Source organism: Tenrec ecaudatus, chromosome 7, assembly GCF_050624435.1.
Source record: "Tenrec ecaudatus isolate mTenEca1 chromosome 7, mTenEca1.hap1, whole genome shotgun sequence".
NCBI classification, from domain to species: Eukaryota; Metazoa; Chordata; class Mammalia; order Afrosoricida; family Tenrecidae; genus Tenrec; species Tenrec ecaudatus.
Window position 1 is genome coordinate 148883614 of NC_134536.1, and position 19469 is coordinate 148903082.

Genomic DNA, 19469 nt, shown 5'->3' on the forward strand with positions numbered 1-19469 from the left:
TTGCACCACCACATCCTAAAGTATGATCAAACGCAGAACTTTCCAAACGTCATCTTTGTCCATTGGATCCTTCTTTCTGATTCTTGAAAAAATTTGAAGTAGAGAAGCGGATTGTTGCTCTTCAACCAGGTTTTCCCGTAATAATTTCTGCGATGACTTCATCAATCAGAAATACTTGTAGTTACAAGAAACAATTGTTGTGGTCAACCTCTACCTGGATGCCATTTGCACCAATAAAGGGGAATGTTGGTGGAGCTTGCTCATCCACACCCAAAGACAATAGAGCACCAAGTTTGAACAACACAGAGCTCAAGTCCGGAATTTTAGTCACCGTCCTCCTTTATCTGAGAATATCAGTGCCGTATGATGAATTTCCCAAAAACCACTATCGCTCATTTCTGTGCATAAGGCTGAGTCACTGTTGCTCTTATTTCTCTGGTCCAAAAACCCCTTTTGGGTTTAAATGACATTTTTTGATGCCATGGACTAAAATTTCCAGTCAGAAACTTTTCCCAAAGACATTAAAAGGCAAGCAGTCATTGGAGACTGCTGTAGAGATAAATCTGAGGTGCTTTTCTTGGATACAATGTGGGTTGGACAGGGTTCTCTAGAGAGACAAAACAAGATTTCTAGTAATTATATATAAATATATTTATAAAGATAGATATATAACACAAGAAGTGAACTGTTAAATTATATAGATAGAAAATACAAGATATTAACACTTGAATTATAAATCAGTGAGACATTAGCAGTCCTTTAAGTCTTGAGAGCTGCCAGTTACTACTCCCCTTCTGTAGAGAGAGCTGGGCTATATATACCCAGGCAGCAAACAGCAAGGCAGGTCCCCAACTGTCATCAACTGTCGGTCCCCAGTTCCAGAGACAAACATTCCAATCGTGTGGGATTAAAGGGACCTCAACTTTCAGCGACACATTCCACGAGCTAGGCATCCCACAGGTAGTGTACCCCTTTAAACTGAGGCACAAAACAAGGAAGGCGAGGCTCACTAAGCTATTTATCCCTCTAGCCTTCAATTAACCCTTCTTGTGTTTATCGGTCAGGCTGGCACGATAAACTATTGCAATCCACCCCTTGCCAACCTGGCACCTATACACAATTATTTACGCATACTTATTTATATAATTTCCATACATTAATGAAATCACACTTATACTTATCATCAATCATCTATATACATATAAATGAAAACACACGGAGTCAAACTATATCTGATATATCATACTTGAACAAAGGAAATATATGCAATAATCACATACAAAGAAAATACATTGACAATTACAAGCCGCGCTTTTGCAATTGATCACGTGGTCGTAATTGATAGGTAGTACTACCTTCTACTACTACCCATTCTGTATTACCTTTGCCCTCAGCAAGCACCTCAGCTGGCTGTGGTTTTGGCCTGGCGGGGTGACCCAGACCTTCATTCCTGAAAAGTCTGTGTCATTATAACTCCTGTCAGGATTGGGTTGCTGCAGCTTACCATTTACTTTAATAACAGGGCATGGTAACACTAAGAGTCGACCTATGGGATCTCCTGGATTCCAGACATATTCTTCTTTACCTCCATTATGTAGTACCAGTCCAATTTCTCCTTGGTAATCAGGATCAATCACACTACTTAGTACACTGACACTCTTCCTGGCCTGTTGATCCAAAGGCATGAGAAGTCCAAAGTGCCCAAAGGGCATTCTCAGCTACCAGTTCAGTGGAATCCGTGCTGTGTTTCCAGGTGGGAGAGTTCCTTTTTTTTGGACCAGGACCTCCAGGCCAGAAGAACACAGGGTTGCTGGGACAGGAAGCAAAATTGCTGCAAGGAGATCGCTAATAGTAATAGGAGTAATAGTAGGAGTAATAGTGAGTGGTGCCACTCCAGCTTCCACCCCTTGCTTCCTGGACCCATGAATTCTGGCTATTTTGGAGACACAGCACCATATATTGGCCGCTGGTTTAGAGCGTATACAGCTTCCTGGAGAACATTGCCCCAGTTCCACAAGTTGTTGCCACCTAGTTGGTGCCGTAATTGTGTCTTTAGGAGCGCATTCCATCGTTCTGTCAAGCCGGCAGCTTCAGGATGATGAGGAACATGATACGACCAGTGGATTCCATGGGAATGGGCCCATGGCCGCACTGTATTTGCTGTAAAGTGAGTTCCTTGATCTGAAGCAATGCTATGTGGGATGCTATGCCGGGGGAAGAGGCATTCTGTAAGTCCAAGAATAGTAGTTTTGGCAGAAGCATCACGTGCAGAAAAGGCAAATCCATATCGAGAGTAGGTGTCTATTCCAGTAAGAACAAACCACTGCCCCTCCATGATGGAAGAGGTCCTATGTAGTCAACCTGCCACCAAGTTGCTGGTTGATCTCCCCGAGGAATTGTCCCATATCTTGGACTTAATGTTGGTTTCTGTTGCTGGCAAATGGGACACTCAGCAGTGGCAGTGGCCAAATCAGCCTTGGTGAGTGGAAGTCCGTGTTGCTGTGCCCATGCATAACCTCCGTCCCTGCCACCATGTCCACTTTGTTCATGTGCCCATTGGGCGATAACAGGGGTGGCAGAGGAAAGAGGAGGACCAGTCTGCACAGTGTGTGTCATCTTATCCACTTGATTATTAAAGTCCTCCTCTTCAGAGTTAATCCTTTGGTGAGCGTTCACATGAGATACAATTAACTTTACTTTATTGGCCCATTCAGGGAGGTCTATCCACGTACCACTTCCCCACACCTCCTTGTCACCAATTTTCCAATCATAGTCCTTCTAATTCCATGACCATCCAGCCAAGCCATTAGCCACAGCCCACGAATCTATATATAGTCTCACATCTGGCCATTTTTCCTTATATGCAAACTGAACGGCCAGGTACACTGCTCGAAGTTCTGCCCATTGGGAAGATTTCCCTTCACCACTGTCCTTTAGGGAGATCCCAGAAAGGGGCTGTAGTGCTGCTGCTGTCCACTTAGGAGTGACACCTGCATATCATGCAGAGCCATCCGTAAACCAAGCATAACTTATTTGTTCTTCACTTAAAGCATGGTAAGGAACTCCCTCAGGAGGTCATAGGTGCAGACTGGGAGAAAGAAAGTAGTGTGACAGGAGTGGAGAATGTGGGCATTTGGGCTACTTCTTCATGCAGCCTACTTGTTCCCTCGGGTCCTGCTTTGGTCCGATCTCGTATATACCACTTCCATTTAACAATGGAGTGTTGCTGCGCGCGTCCAACTTTGTGATTACGTGGGTCAGACAATATCCAGTTCATGATAGGTAATTCAGGCCTCATGGTGACTTGGTGGCCCATGGTGAGGCGTTCAGTCTCCACCAAGGCCCATTAACAGGACAACAGCTGTTTTTCAAAGGGGGAGTAGTTGTTTGCAGAGGATGGCAAGACTTTACTCCAAAATCCCAAAGGTCTATGCTGTCATTCACCAATAGGGGTCTGCCAAAGGCTCTACACTGCATCTCTTTTTTTTTAACAATTTATTGGGGCTCATACAATTCTTATCACAGTTCATACATATACATACATCAATTGTATAAAGCACATCTGTACAGTCTTTGCCCTAATCATTTTTTTCTCTTTTCTTCTTTTACATTTTATTAGGGACTCATACAACTCTTACCACAATCCATACATATACATACATCAATTGTATAAAGCACATCCATACATTCCCTGCCCCAATCATTCTCAAGGCATTTGCTCTCCACTTAAGCCCCTTGCATCAGGTCCTCTTTTTTTTCCCCTCCCTCCCCATTCCCCCCTCCCTCATGTGCCCTTGGTAATTTATACATCGTTATTTTGTCATATCTTGCCCTATCCGGAGTCTCCCTTCCCCCCTTCTCTGCTGTCCCTCTCCCAGGGAAGAGGTTACATGTGGATCCTTGTAATCAGTTCGCCCTTTCCAACCAGCATCGTCCCTCACACCCGTGGTCCTGAAGGTATCATCCACCCTGGATTCCCTGTACCTCCAGCCCTCATATGTACCAGTGTACAGCCTCTGTCCTATCCAGGCCTGCAAGGTAGAATTCAGATCATGGTAGTTGGGGGGAGGAAGCATCCAGGATCTGGGGGAAAGCTGTGTTCTTCATCGGTACTACCTCGCACCCTAATTAACCCATCTCCTCTCCTAAACGTCTCTATGAGGGGATCTCCATTGGCCGACACTTGGGCCTTGGGTCTCCACTCTGCACTTCCCCCTTCATTTAATATGATATATATATACATATATACATATACACATACATACACACACTTATATCTTTTTTTTTTGCATGATGCCTTATACCTGGTCCCTTGGGCACCTCGTGATCGCACTGGCCGGTGTGCTTCTTCCATGTGGGCTTATTTGCTTCTGAGCTAGATGGCCGCTTGTTCACCTTCAAGCCTTTAAGACCCCAGACACTATCTCTTTTGAAAGCCGGGCACCATCAGCTTTCTTCACCACATTTGCTTATGCACCCATTTGTCTTCAGCGATCCTATCATGGAGGTGTGCAGTCAATGATATGATTTTTTGTTCTTTGATGCCTGGTAACTGATCCCTTTGGGACCACTCGATCACACAGGCTGGTGTGTTCTTCCATGTGAACTTTGTTGCTTCTGAGCTAGATGGCCGTTTGTTTATCTTCAAGCCTTTAAGACCCCAGTCACTATCTCTTTTGATAGCCGGGCACCATCAGCTTTCTTCACCACATTTACTTGTTCACCCACTTTGGCTCCAGCCGTTGTGTTGGGAGAGTGAGCATCATAGAGTTCCAATTTAATAAAAGAAGATATTCGTGCATTGAGGGAGTGTTTGAGTAGAGGCCCAAGGTCCTTCCGCCACCTTAATACTTGACCTATAAATATAGACACATAGATCTATTTCCCCATCCTCCTATATATATTTGCATGTACATGTCTTTGTCTAGACCTCCATGAATGCCCTTTGGCTCCTAGCTCTTTCCTCCATCTCCCTTGACTTTCCTCCTGCCCTACTACCATGCTTCGTCGCCGCCTGGGCTAGAGTATACCTCTTCTCTAAGCAACCTTACCCTTGATCATTTCCCACCAGGCCTGCCACTCCCCCTTCTCTACCATTTGGGGTCCCATGTTTTTCCCTTGTCCCTGGGTTTGTTAACACCACTTCCTTACCCCCCTACCCCAAGTCCCCCCGGTTTTTCGGTCCCATTGTTTTTCCTCCAGATAGTTCATCCAGCCTGTCCTATTCAGACAGACCTGTGGAGACACTAACATGCACGAAAACAAGACAGAGGAAAACAAAGCAACAGTATACAACCAGACAACAAAACAACAAAAACAAACCGCTGACAAAGAACAGAACAAAACAGTTCACAAGAGAAAAGCTTGTAGTTAGTTCAGGGATCGTTTGCTGGCCCTTAGGAGCGTTTTCCAGTCCAGTCTGTTGGGGCACCACGCCCTGGCCCCAAAGTCCACTTTCAGTATTCCCTGGGGACCTTGCCACTCCATTTCCTTGCTATTTCGCTGCACTCCCCCAGTGATTTGCCTCGGCCACACTGCATCTTTATCTACAACTGACACCTCTAGCACCATTGGGTCAGCTGGATCATATGGTACCAGTGGCAAAGCAGCTTGCACGGCAACCTGAACTTGTTGAAGAGCCTTTTCTTGTTCTGGGCCCCACTCAAAAATGGATGCTTTTCATTTCACTTGATAAATAGGTCGAAGTAGAACACCCAAGTGAGGAATATGTTGCCTCCAAAATCCGAAGAGACCCAATAGGCGTTGTGCCTCTTTTTTAGTCGTTGGGTGCGCTAAATGAAATAGCTTATCCTACACTTTAGTAAGAATATCTCCACATGCCCCACACCACTGGACCCCTAGAAATTTTATTGATGTGGAGGGTACCAGAATCTTTGTTGGGTTAATTTCCCAACCCCTTATACACAGATATTGTACCAATGAATCTAGAGTATTTGATACATCCTCCTTAGTGGGTCCAATCAGCATAATGTCATCAATATAATGGACCAGTGTGACATTTTGTGGAATAGACAGGTGGTCAAGGTACCTTAGGACTAAATGATGGCACAGGGCAGAAGAGTTGATGTACCCCTGGGGGAGAGTTGTGAAAGTATATTGTTGCCCCTGCCAGGTGAAGGCAAACTGCTTCTGGTGGTCCTTTGAGACTGGTATGGAGAAGAAGGCATTAGCCAGATCAATAGCTGCATACCATGTACCAGTAGAAGTATTAATTTGCTCAAGCTATGTAATCACATCTGGGACAGCAGCTGCAATTGGAGTCACCACCTGGTTAAGTTTCTGATAATCCACTGTCATTCTCCAGGATCCATCTGTCTTCATTACAGGCCAAATTGGTTAATTAAATGGGGATGTAGTAGGAATCACCACCCCTGCATCTTTCAAGTCATTGATGGTGGCACTGATCTCTGCAATCCCTCCCGGAATGCGGTACTGCTTTTTGTTTACTATTTTCCTAGGTAATGGCAATTCTAATGGTGTCCACTTGGCCTTTCCTACCATGATAGCCCTTATTCCACATTTTAGGGATCCGATATGGGGGTTCTGCCAGTTACTAAGTATGTCTATTCCAATGATGCATTCTGGAACTGGGGAAATAGCCACAGGATGGGTCTGGGGGCCCACTGGACCCACAGTGAGGCGTAGTTGAGCTAAAACTCCATTGATAACTTGACCTCCATAAGCCCCCACTCTGATTGGTGGACCTTCGAAACATTTTGGGTCTCCTGGAATTAGTGTCAGTTCTGAGCCCGTGTCTAGTAATCTCCCAAAAGTTTGATTATTTCCTTTCCCCCAATGAACAGTCACTCTTGTGAAAAGCCGCAGGTCCCTTTGGGGAAGGCTAGAAGAAAGAGTAACAGTATAAACCTTCAGTGATGTAGCAGGATCCTCCTTACAAGGGACCCGGCCTCCCCTTCATTCAAGGGGTTGTGGGTCTGTAAACTGGCTCAGGTCTGGGAATTGAGTGATCGTGACTGTCTATTCTGCTGTTCACCTGATCTACCATACTTTTGCCTGTACAGATCACATATTTAGTAGGCTTCCCATCTATTTCATTCCTAAGTAGCTAATGCCATAATTCCACACGAGACAGGTTACTTTATTATTGAAAACTTGTTGTCTATTATAACCACGCCCACCCTGTCTCTGTTGATTCAGTGCTGACACCTGCCCTCTACCATCACAGGGACCATCAGCCCCATTGTGGGCAAATGTCGGAGTTCGCTGAGAGCAGTGCCCACTGTTAATCCTGGTGCACATGAAATAGCAATTACAGGAGTCTTAAGAGATGCTGGGGCCCACTTCACAAACTTGTTCCTTATGGTTGTGGTAAAGGGTACGTCCTCAGAACACCCCATTTTTGGGTCTAAGGGAATATCTTGATAGATCCATTCTAACATACCAATTTCTCTAAGCTTTTGGATGCCTTCCTCTACAGTGTACCAAGGAAGGTCATGTATTTCAAGTTGGTCTAATCTAGGCCATCTGGCAGTCCATGCTTCATTGAACCAACCAAATAAAGATTTACATCCTTTTTTTTAACCTGTCTCACAGAGACATTGAAAGAAGAGTCTGTGCTTAGGGATCCCATATCGAGAAACTCAGACCTGTCTAATATTACATTTCGTGAACCAGTATCCCACACTCTTAGTAACCATTCCCAGGGATATTCTCCAGTCGTTTGCTTGTACGTATTTGAAAACTCGAACAGGTGTTTATGAGTATTGCACGCTTCTTCTTGGATAATCATCTCAACCTCACCTTTCAGAGGTTTCTGAGACTTAATTTTAGTGACAGGTCTAGCGGAAATAATGGGTGGTAAGGGTGGTTCCTGGGTGCTCTCAGCAATATCTTGCGAGGCATCTTCCTCAGGTAATGCTACTGATGCAGCCCCACCTGGCATATCAACTTGAATAGTTTGGCTAATCTGCTCAGGTGTTTCTAAGGGCTCAATATCCTCTTCTTCTGGATCATCAACCCATATGTTCCCATCCCATGTTTCAGGGGCCCACCTTTTCCCAATTAATGCACTTACTTTGGTTTCAGACACTACTCTAGATCTGCAATTCAGCTACCGTTGTAATTCAGCCACTCATATAATGAGAATCTGGACCTGGTTCTCAGCAATGTCAGCTCTTTTACTAGAGGAGAGAAGGCTCTTCTTTGTAGCACAGATGGAAGTTTTCAAATCCATTAGTCTGCACCTGAGGCGCGCTTTTGAGACTGAGATCATCCCTCTCCTTAATCACATTTTCCATTGTAAGAAGGACCAGCCAACCATCTTCCCTATACTTGTCATCATTACAAAACTCCTGGAAAATGTCAAACATCTCCTTTAACCAGCTTCTCATCTATCAGTGGTGCTACTTTAGGTATTATCTTTGCTATTTCACACCATGGATTAGTAAGAGTAGCAGACATATCCACGTTTTGGGGTGTTGAAGTGCTATTAAGACTAATCAGGTTGGAAAGTCAATTTAAGAAACCCATATTTATGGTTTATTTCTCTAGAAGCACTCCTGGTACCAAAATGTGTTAGGGTTCTCTAGAGAGATAAAACCAGGTTGCTATTAATTATACATAAATATATTTATAAAGATAGATAAATAACACAAGAAATGAACTGTTAAATTATATACAGATAGATAATACAAGACATTAACAGTTAAATGATAAATTATAAAGCAGTGAGACACTAGCAGTCCTTGAGAGCCACTGCGGGGATTAGACCAGCTATCCCGCATCAAGCTGGGTTCAAAATGACACATGCGGATGAAAGGAAAAGAAAGAGATATGTACAAAACATGGAATCAGGGGAGGTTGACAGTCTGATGGACTGAAGTACCGAGTATATTTGAAGCTTGGTTTTTATACTCTTCTTACAAGGGATTGGTTACAAAACAAACATGAAAGAACTTAAAAAAACATTCCTAAACTCTTATCTATGCAAATGTTACTTAACTAGTCAGTTTCTTAACCTTAGAATAATAAAAACACTAAGTTCAAAGACAATCACATGGCTATGCAAGATTCAAGAGAGCCTCAAAGAGATCATAAATAACTGAGTTATCTCTCAATGTTTTTAGGAGCAAAGTCACAAATAACAGTCATTTTGCAATGCTTTTGTCTGCAAAGACACAGAAGCACAGGGGACTAAATGGTCACCCATTAGTAAACACCTTGATCAGCCGAATGCCTCCTACAAGCCACCAGTCCCTTTTCTGTAGAGAGAGCTAGGCTATATATATATACCCAGGCAGCAAACACCAAGGCAGGTCACCAATTGTCACCGTCAGTCCCCAGCTCCAGAGATGAACATTCCAATCGTGTGGGCTTAAAAGGACCTTAACTTACAGCAACACGGTCCACAGGCTAGGCGTCCCACAGGTAGCGTACCCTTTAAATTGAGGCACAGAACTAGCAAGGCGAGGCTCACTGAGCCATTTACCTCTCCACCCTTCAATTAATCCTACTTGGGTTTATCGACCAGGCTGGCACAATAAACTATCGCTATAGCCAAGCACAAATTGAAATATCTAGGGATATTCCTGACTAAGAAAAAAACCCGAATGATTTGTATGAGGAAAATTATAAAATACTACTACAAGAAACCAAGAGTGACCTCAATAACTAGAAGAACATCCCATGCTCGTGGATTGGCAGGCTCAATATAGTAAAAATGTCAGTTCTGCCCAAGGCACTATATAAGTTCAATGCTATCCTGATAACAAATACCATCATCCTTCTTCAAAGAATTGGAAAAACTGATTACCAACTTCATATGGAGGGGGAAGAAGCCCAGAATTAGCAGAGAACTCCTCAAGAACCAGGACAAAGTGGGAGGACTTGCTCTACCTGACTTTAGCACATATTATACGGCCACAATAGTCAAAACAGTGTGGTACTGTTATAAGGACAGATATTCAGACCCATGGAAAAGAGCTGAAGACCCAGAAATAAAAACATCAGCATACAGGCAACTGATCCTTGATAAGGGCCCCCAAAATATCAAATGGGAAGCAGAGATCCTCTTCAATAAATGGTGCTGGAAAAAATGGATATCTATCTGCAGAAAAATGAAGCAAGACCCTTACCTCACCCCATGCACAAGAATAAACTCAAGGTGGATCACAGACCTTGAGATTAATCCCCAAACAGTTAGGTCCAGTAATGAAAGAATTTGGACAAACCTGAGAACCTTGGCACAGGGAATACACAGGCTATGGGAAATAGGGAAGGATACAAATACAGAGGAGTCACAAATAGACAAGTGGGATATACTAAAGATAAGTCAACTGTGTACATTGAAAGAATTCACCAAAAGAGTAATAAGAGAGACCCCTGACTGGGAAAACATCTTTAGCAATAGGGTTAGGGTTGTTGTTAGCTTAGAGTTTGTGTAAGGTTTAAGGTTCATATTAGTGTTAGGGTTAGGGTGAGAGCTAGTGTTATGGTTGGTGTTAGATTAGGGTTAGGCTTTGGTTTAGGGATAGGGGTAGGGTTGGTCTCAGACTTAGGGTTAGCGTGAGGTTATGTTTGGTGTTAGGGTTAGGCTCAGGGTAAGATTTAGGTCTAGGGTTAGTATTAGGGTTGGTGTTAGACTTGGGCTGAGAGTCACAGTTAAGATTAGGGTGGTGTTACACTTAGAGTTAAGGTTAGGGTTAGGTTTCATGTTAGAGTTAGGGTTAGGATTTGGTTAGCATATGAGATAGGGTTGTTGTTAGACAGGGTTAGTGGTAGGGTTAGGGTTAGATTTGGGGTTCAATTTTGGATTAGGGTTGGGTTAAGTTTGGTGTTAGACTTAAGGTTGGGGATAGGGATAGGGTTAGGTTTAGGAATGGACCTAGGGTTGGTGTTAGATTTAGGATTAGTTTAGGTTTAGGGATGGTGTTAGACTTAGGGTTAGGGTTAGGGTTGGTGTTAGACTTGGGGTTTGGTTCAGGTTAGGGTTGTTGTTAGACTTAAGGTTAGTTCTAGGCTTAGGCTTAGGGTAAGACTTAGGTTAGGCTTTGGGTTAGGATTAGGGTTAGTTTTAGGCTTAGTGTTAGAGTTAGGATTAGAGTTAAGGTAAGGATTGGTGTTATACATAGGGTTAGGGTTCATGTTAGACAAAGCGTTGGCATACGATTAGTTTTGATGTTAGACAGTGTCAGGATTAGTGTTAGGTTTAAATTTGGGGTTAGGGTTAGGGTTATTGTTAGGTTTAGTGTAAGGGTTGGTGTTCCATCAAAGTTAGGGGTAGGGGTAGGGTAAGGTTGGTGTTAGGATTGGTGTTAGGGTTAGGTTTAGGGTTGGTGTTAGTCTTCGGGTTCAGGTTTGTATTAGGGTTGGTATTAGACTTAGGGTTAGGGTTACAGTTACGGTTAGGGATAGAGTAAGAGTTGGGGGTAAGAGTTAGGATTAGGGTTGTTGTTAGACTTAGAGTTAGAGCTAGGTTTAACATGGTTAGATCCCAAAGACAAATTATGGGAAAACTGACTTTATGCTAAAACAGAGGATGACCAGCACAGATCACAAAACGGAAGCTATACAGATCTGTGAAACTGCCAAATGTCAGACATAACTGGCAAATCAAGAATCATGACTCAGCTAAATTGACATTTAACCTTAACCATCACAGCCAGCATTATTCTCACCCTGCATCTTGGCATCCACTATTGACTTACACAGGTTGTTAGTGCATAAAATAGTCAGGTATTTGTACCACTGTTGTGAATGTGAAATGTCAGATAACAAGATGATTGAAAAGTGAGGAATAGGTGTACCTCATTTAGCTTTATCTGCCAAACCATTATTGGATTATCCTTCATTTTACAAGAAAAGACATTGCCACATTATTCCCATTGGTAACAAACTTTAACTATAACTATGAGAATCCTAGTGTGCTACAAAGAACAGAAAACCGGGGAAGGGAGGGGAAAATTAGAAAGAAAATGTTTTTAAAAGGATGATGGCAACATATGTACAAATGTGTTTGACACCATGGATATATACATGGATTGTGATAAGAGCTGTATGAGCCCCCAATAAAATGAATTTTAAAAAGAACAGAAAATCACAGGGTAAGCATGGGACCAAACTTTCTGGAGTGTTACTGTTACTTGGTAGTAAGCTATAACTTCAAATAGAAAGGGTTTTTTTTTTTAAGAAAATTATTATGAAGTAGAATGCAGAAATTCATTGTTGATTTTGTTTGTTTTTTTAAAGGTAAAACAAGAGATTTGGAAATTAATGTCATGTCAGAAGGTAGAGTAGGGGTAGTTTGGGATATGTTCTTTGGCTTTAGTGAATATTTTCAATAGACTGGAGTTTTCTTCATAAACTATATGTTACCTCCATTTGAGCTTCTTAGAATGACAATTTTACTTTTTTGTTGCTTTGTTCTTCCGGATTAATAGTTATACACTATGATTTTTTGTTTTGTTTTTAGAAACTGAGTTTAAACAAATTTTTAGGACGTCTGCTCATTCATTCCTTTGTATATTGTTCTACACATATACCGCACATCCCTACATACATACTAATTATCCCCAAATCTCCCCACGTGCCATTTAAATTTTCTACAACCCATAAACAAATAACAATTAAAGTAGTTTAAACAATATATTTTATATCAGTCCAGTATATGCAAAGTGTTCTACTTTTAATATGTAATCAATATTGAATAACTACTAGATACTTTACATTCTTTGCTCATCTATTCTGGTGTGTGTTTTTACTCTTACAGTCCACACTGGTTCAAGCACTCAGCAGTTAAATGTGACTAATGGACACTATAGTGAACCAGTCAACTCTAGCACAGTCAAGATGTTATCTGTCCAGCATCTTGATCATATGAGGAAACTGAGACTGAGAAAGATGAAGTAAGTTTCATAGCAACTTAATACTTAGTTTAGTTGTTTGAGAAAGTTTTTTGGTGTTATTTTATTGAAATATTACTATCATTGAAAAATAAACCATCATACAATTCCTTTTACATGTAGTTATTCTAACAGCTATACCTAGAAAATATTATAAAGGAATTGCTTTATTGAGGATTATTTAACAATCAAAAACCAAACTACCACCCACCATGACCATGACTATGATCAGTTCATTTAATCCTCCTTTAGAGCTCTGAGGAGTCCTGGTGACATAGTAGTTACAAGTTGGGCTGCTGCTAACTGCAAGGTGAGCAGTTCAAAACCAGCAGCTTCTCCTCAGGAGACAGACAGGGCTTTCTACTCCTGTAAAGAGTTAGTCTTAGACATGCACAGGGGCAATTCCACCCTGTCCTGTAGGGTAACTATGAATCTGAATTGACTTAATAGCAGTGAGTTTGTTCTTGAACTTCTAAGCCGTGACCACTCCTGTGCAGTCTTATCATTGTTGCTGTCATCAGGTACTGCTGTCAGGTCCAAATCTCTGACCCCGAGTGACAGAGCAGAGGTCCTCCATAGGCTTTTCTAGATTGTACTCCGTACAGGAGTGGTCTTTCTTGTGCAGAACAGCTGGTGGTTTTGAACTGCTCACCTTGCAGTTAGCAGCTGAGCTTTGCAGCTAAGACTCTGACTCTTAGCAATAGGGGAATCAATAGCCTCCCTACGTTTAATGCTGCTCACATGACATGCTAATAGTGAGAATTCGAGAGCACAGCTCCCTCTGGAGGAACAAGAATTATTGAAAGGACAACAGAATTCCTATCACAAAACCAAAACAGCACACAGAGAACCTGTTTAACATGCTTAATAGACCACATTTCAAAATCTTGTGCACACATCTTTATACACAGAAGTGGGATAATAAATCCCCCGTATCTGTTACCTAATTTGAGTGGAAACTGGCACATACGGGCCTCAAGGTTGGTGGTCGAAACCTACTAGCTGCTGTGTGGGTAGAGAGGCTCCTCCCTATAAGGTTGCTGTGAGGACTTAATGGCAATAGGTTGTACAATATTTTTAATAAATGAACACTTTTATGAGATATATTTCCAATCAGTTCTGTAAATTTGAAGAGTTTTGTTGTACATCACTGATGTAATACTTAAAAAAATAAAATAGCAGAATTAAAAAAAATACATTTAACGGGTATCTGGTACAACTCCCACAATTCACAGATGAGACTTTCTCCCAAAAGGAAAGTGACTTATTCAGTCCCATGGCTAACTACTGACAATAGCCAAGAGAAACAGCTAGACTCTCCTTCCCTTCAAGAAGGAGATAATAAAAAATTTAAAAAAAGAAGACCTGATGCAGAGGGCTTAAGTGGAGAGCAAATGCTTTGAGAGTGATTAGGGCAAAGAATATGCAGATGTGCTTTATACAATTGATGTATGCATATGTGTGGATTATGATAAGAGTTGTATGAGCCCCTAATAAAATGTTTAAATTAAAAAAAAAAGAAGGAGATAATGTGTTTGAAGCAGGAGTCTCCCATGACTGCCAAATATTGGTATAATCCCTTGAAAACCTGGGCTGGACAAAACCAAATGCCCATTTTGTGCAAGTGAGGTAATATGCTATGTCCTATAAGATATATGCAGATGACCCAACCTTGCCTGATGAAAGTGAGGACTTGAAGCACTTACGCATGAAGATCAAGGATTGCAGCCTTTTGTATGGATTGCAACCCAATGTAAAGACTACTTAAATACTCACAACTAGACCAAAAGGTAACATCATGATAAATGAAGACTGACATTGTCAAGGATTTTGCCTTGCTTGAATCCACAATCAATTCTCATGGAAGCAGCAGTCAAGAGATCAAACGATACATTGCACTGGGTAAATGTGCAGCACAAGACCTCTTTCAAGTGGTGAAAAGAAGGATATTACTTTGAGGAGTAAAGTGCACCTGATCTAAGCCATGGTATTGTTTTTTTCTAAATCATTTTATTGGGGGCTCGTACAACTCTTGTCACAATCCGTGCATACACCCACTGTGTCAAGCACAAAAGTACATTTGTTGCCCTCATCATTCTCAAAACATTTTGCTTTCTACTTAAGCCCTTGTTATCAGCTCATTTTCCCTCTCCCTCCCTGGCCCCCCGCCATGGTATTTTCAATTGCCTCATATGCAGGTGAAAGTTGGATGTTGAATAAAGAAGATTTGAGAAGAATCAATGCATTTGAATTGTGGTGCTGGAGAATATTAAAAGTGTACTGCTAAAAGACAACCAGCAGTGTCTTGGGGGAAATTAGAGCCAGAGTGTTCCTTAGAGGCAGGGCGGTTGAGACGTCTTACATATTTTGACATTTTGGGAGAGGCCAATTCCTGGAGGACATCAGATTTAGTAAAGCAGAAACAGTGAGAGAGGAAGGCCTTCAAGGAGATGCATTGACACCTTAGCCACAACAATGAGCTCAAGCATAACAATTGAGGATGGCACAGGACTGGGCAGTGGTTGCTTCTGTTGTGCGTACGATTACTGTGGGTTGGAACTGACTCCATGGCACTTAATAACAGCATGCAAGGTAAGAATCACAATGCTGCTTCAGTGTGGGGGCATGTCAGCTTCAAGCAAATACAGTCTTGCCCAAATTCAGGACCATTCCTTGGAATCATTAGTCTGAAATTTCAGTTAATAGCACTTGGCAAGAGATGGAAAAGTATGTGAAATTTAAGCTGTGGATTCAAAAAGCCTCCACATTTTCTCATTCATTGCTGTGGTGATTTGAAATCATGTGAATCTTTAGTTAATCTGTTTTTGGTTGAGCATGTCAGATAACATTGTCATATTCAAAATGATTACTGTACTTTCCCCTCTTATCTTTGATTTTTTTCACTTTTTGTTGTGACTTAAATGAAAGTTTACAATGCAGCTTGTTTTCCACTCAACAATGCATTCGTGTTTTGTTTCAAGACATGGATTGCATTAGTTCAGTTTGCAATGCATCAGTTCTGTAGGCTTGAGTCCCACGAATTTGGGGACAAATAGCTGTAGCTGGGTGGAGGCTGCACACAAGTTGACACACATACCACAGGTGGATCACTGGAAAATGCCCCCAACTGATCACAGAACAGGTAGGGCTAGAGAGCACAAATAAACCCACATCAACTACTTCTTTCCATTTTTACAAATTTGAGCATGCCCAATTCATATTAACAGTTTCATCTTTAAAAACAACAAATTTGGGGGGAAATGAGCAGCAGATATTAAGGGCTCAAGTAGAAGGCAAATGTTTTGAGAATGATGATGGCAACAAACGTACATATGTTTTTGACACATGAATGTATGTATGGATTGTGATAAGAATTGTGCGAGCCCCAATAAAATGCTTTAAAAAAAACAAATTCATTGAATATTTCTGTGTTTGTTTCAGGCAGGTGATGGGATACCAAGTAGTACAAAGACAAAAATCTCTGCTCCTAAGGAGCTTACCATATATACTCAATTATAAGCTGACCCACTATCAGCGGAGACACTAAATTTTACTAGAAAAATTGCATTTTGAAAATGATGAGGGCAATGAATGTATAAGAGTGCTTTACTCAAGTGATGTATGTATGGATTGGGATAAGAGTTGTATGAGCCCCATTTATTAAAAAAGAAAAAGAAAAATTATATAAATATAAAAAAATACAACCCAATGTGACCCCAAACAACAAATAATAATTATGTACAAATTATCATTTCTTTGTACTGAGCCTCAAAACAACCAGTAAAATACCAGTTACTGATAAAAAAGAAAGAATATACTGAAAAACTCGGCTTATACATAAGGTATATATGGTATATTACAGTCAGAAGGTGGAGGATGAGACGCAACATATACAAGTAGATTCGTTACATAGGTTGCTTTACACTTGTTAGAAAAGCTGTAGAACAATGCAGAGTAGGGGAAATCACCACTGTCTGGGCCTGCAAGTTGTGGTGCAGCTAGAAACTATGCCACAGGTATTTAAAATACCAGAAGTACACTGACAGAGAGCTGCCAGATATTCAAGCAGGATTCAAAGCGCATGGAATGAGAGCTATTACTGGCGACAGCAAAGACCTTGGCTAAAAGTAGAGAATACCAGAAAGGTGTCTACTTGTGTTTTATTGATTATGCAAAGACATCTGAGTGTGGGGATCATAACAAACTGTGAATAAACACTGCTAAAAATGGGAGTTCCAGAACACTACATTGTCTTGATTTGGCACCTGTAAATGAGAAAGTCTTTCAAACACAAGGGGATACGATGTGGTTTAAAATCAGAAGAAGTTGTGTTCTTTCAACATACTTACCCAATCTGCATTCTTTTTTTTTTATTTTAACAATTTATTGGGGCTCATACAATTCTTTTCACAGTTCATACATATACATACATCAATTGTATAAAGCACATCTGTACAGTCTTTGCCCTAATCATTTTTTTCTCTTTTCTTCTTTTACATTTTATTAGGGACTCATACAACTCTTACCACAATCCATACATATACATACATCAATTGTATAAAGCACATCCATACATTCCCTGCCCCAATCATTCTCAAGGCATTTGCTCTCCACTTAAGCCCCTTGCATCAGGTCCTCTTTTTTTTTCCCCCTCCCTCCCCATTCCCCCCTCCCTCATATGCCCTTGGTAATTTATACATCGTTATTTTGTCATATCTTGCCCTATCCGGAGTCTCCCTTCCCCCCTTCTCTGCTGTCCCTCTCCCAGGGAAGAGGTCACATGTGGATCCTTGTAATCAGTTCCCCCTTTCCAACCCACTCACCCTCCACTCTCCCAGCATCGTCCCTCACACCCTTGGTCCTGAAGGTATCATCCACCCTGGATTCCCTGTACCTCCAACCCTCATATGCACCAGTGTACAGCCTCTGTCCTATCCAGCCCTGCAAGGTAGAATTCGGATCATGGTAGTTGGGGGGAGGAAGCATCCAGGATCTGGGGGAAAGCTGTGTTCTTCATCGATACTACCTCACACCCTAATTAACCCATCTCCTCTCCTAAACCCCTCTATGAGGGGATCTCCATTGGTCGACACTTGGGCCTTGGGTCTCCACTCTGCACTTCCCCCTTCATTTAATATGATATATACACATATATATACATACATATATACATATACACATACATACACATACATACACACACTTATATCTTTTTTTTTTTGCATGATGCCTTATACCTGGTCCCTTGGGCACCTCGTGATCGCACTGGCCGGTGTGCTTCTTCCATGTGGGCTTATTTGCTTCTGAGCTAGATGGCCGCTTGTTCACCTTCAAGCCTTTAAGACCCCAGACACTATCTCTTTTGATAACCGGGCACCATCAGCTTTCTTCACCACATTTGCTTATGCACCCATTTGTCTTCAGTGATCCTATCATGGAGGTGTGCAGTCAATGATATGATTTTTTGTTCTTTGATGCCTGGTAACTGATCCCTTTGGGACCACTCGATCACGCAGGCTGGTGTGTTCTTCCATGTGGACTTTGTTGCTTCTGAGCTAGATGGCCGCTTGTTTATCTTCAAGCCTTTAAGACCCCAGTCACTATCTCTTTTGATAGCCGGGCACCATCAGCTTTCTTCACATTTACTTGTTCACCCACTTTGGCTCCAGCCGTTGTGTCGGGAGAGTGAGCATCATAGAGTTCCAATTTAATAAAAGAAGGTATTCATGCATTGAGGGAGTGTTTGAGTAGAGGCCCAAGGTCCTTCCGCCACCTTAATACTTGACCTATAAATACAGACACATAGATCTATTTCCCCATCCTCCTATATATATTTGCATGTACATGTCTTTGTCTAGACCTCCATGAATGCCCTTTGACTCCTAGCTCTTTCCTCCATCTCCCTTGACTTAGCAAACAGTCCAGGTCACTAGACTACGTCAAGAAGGTAGCATCAGGATTTGAGAGTGGCTCCTTAGTTACCTGAGTAGGGAGGGACACAACCTTGTTTCCTGGAACAGAGAACTTGAAGTATTTGCTGATGAAGATGAAAAGAAGCAGCCGTCAGTATGAATTCCATGTAATGAAAACCAAAATCCTCACAAGATTGATGTTGTCAAGAATTTCACCTCGCTCGGATTCACAATCATCACTCATGGGAGCAGTCAAGAAATGAGACACATATTGCAAGTCTGCTCCAACAGACCTTGTCTGAAGTGTTAAAGAGCAAAGACGTCATTTTGAGGACCAAGGTGCATGCAACCTAAGCCTGATATGCATGCGAAAGGGCAGTAATTGAGGAAAATTGGAGAATTTATTTACATGAACTATGGTACTGGTGAAGAAAAGCGAAATCACCATCGAGTGCATTGGAACAAACCAAGAGTACAGGTAGAACACTCCTTAGAAACAAGGTTGTCAAGATTCCGTCTCTCATATACTTTTGGGCATGGAACATGAGGGACATTAAGTGGGGGAAAGCCGAGAATCAGTGAACAACAAAAAGGGGGGAGCCCTTCAATGAGATTGATCGGTACTGTGGTAGCAACAATGGGTCAAACATAATAATTGTGAGGATGGTATAGGACC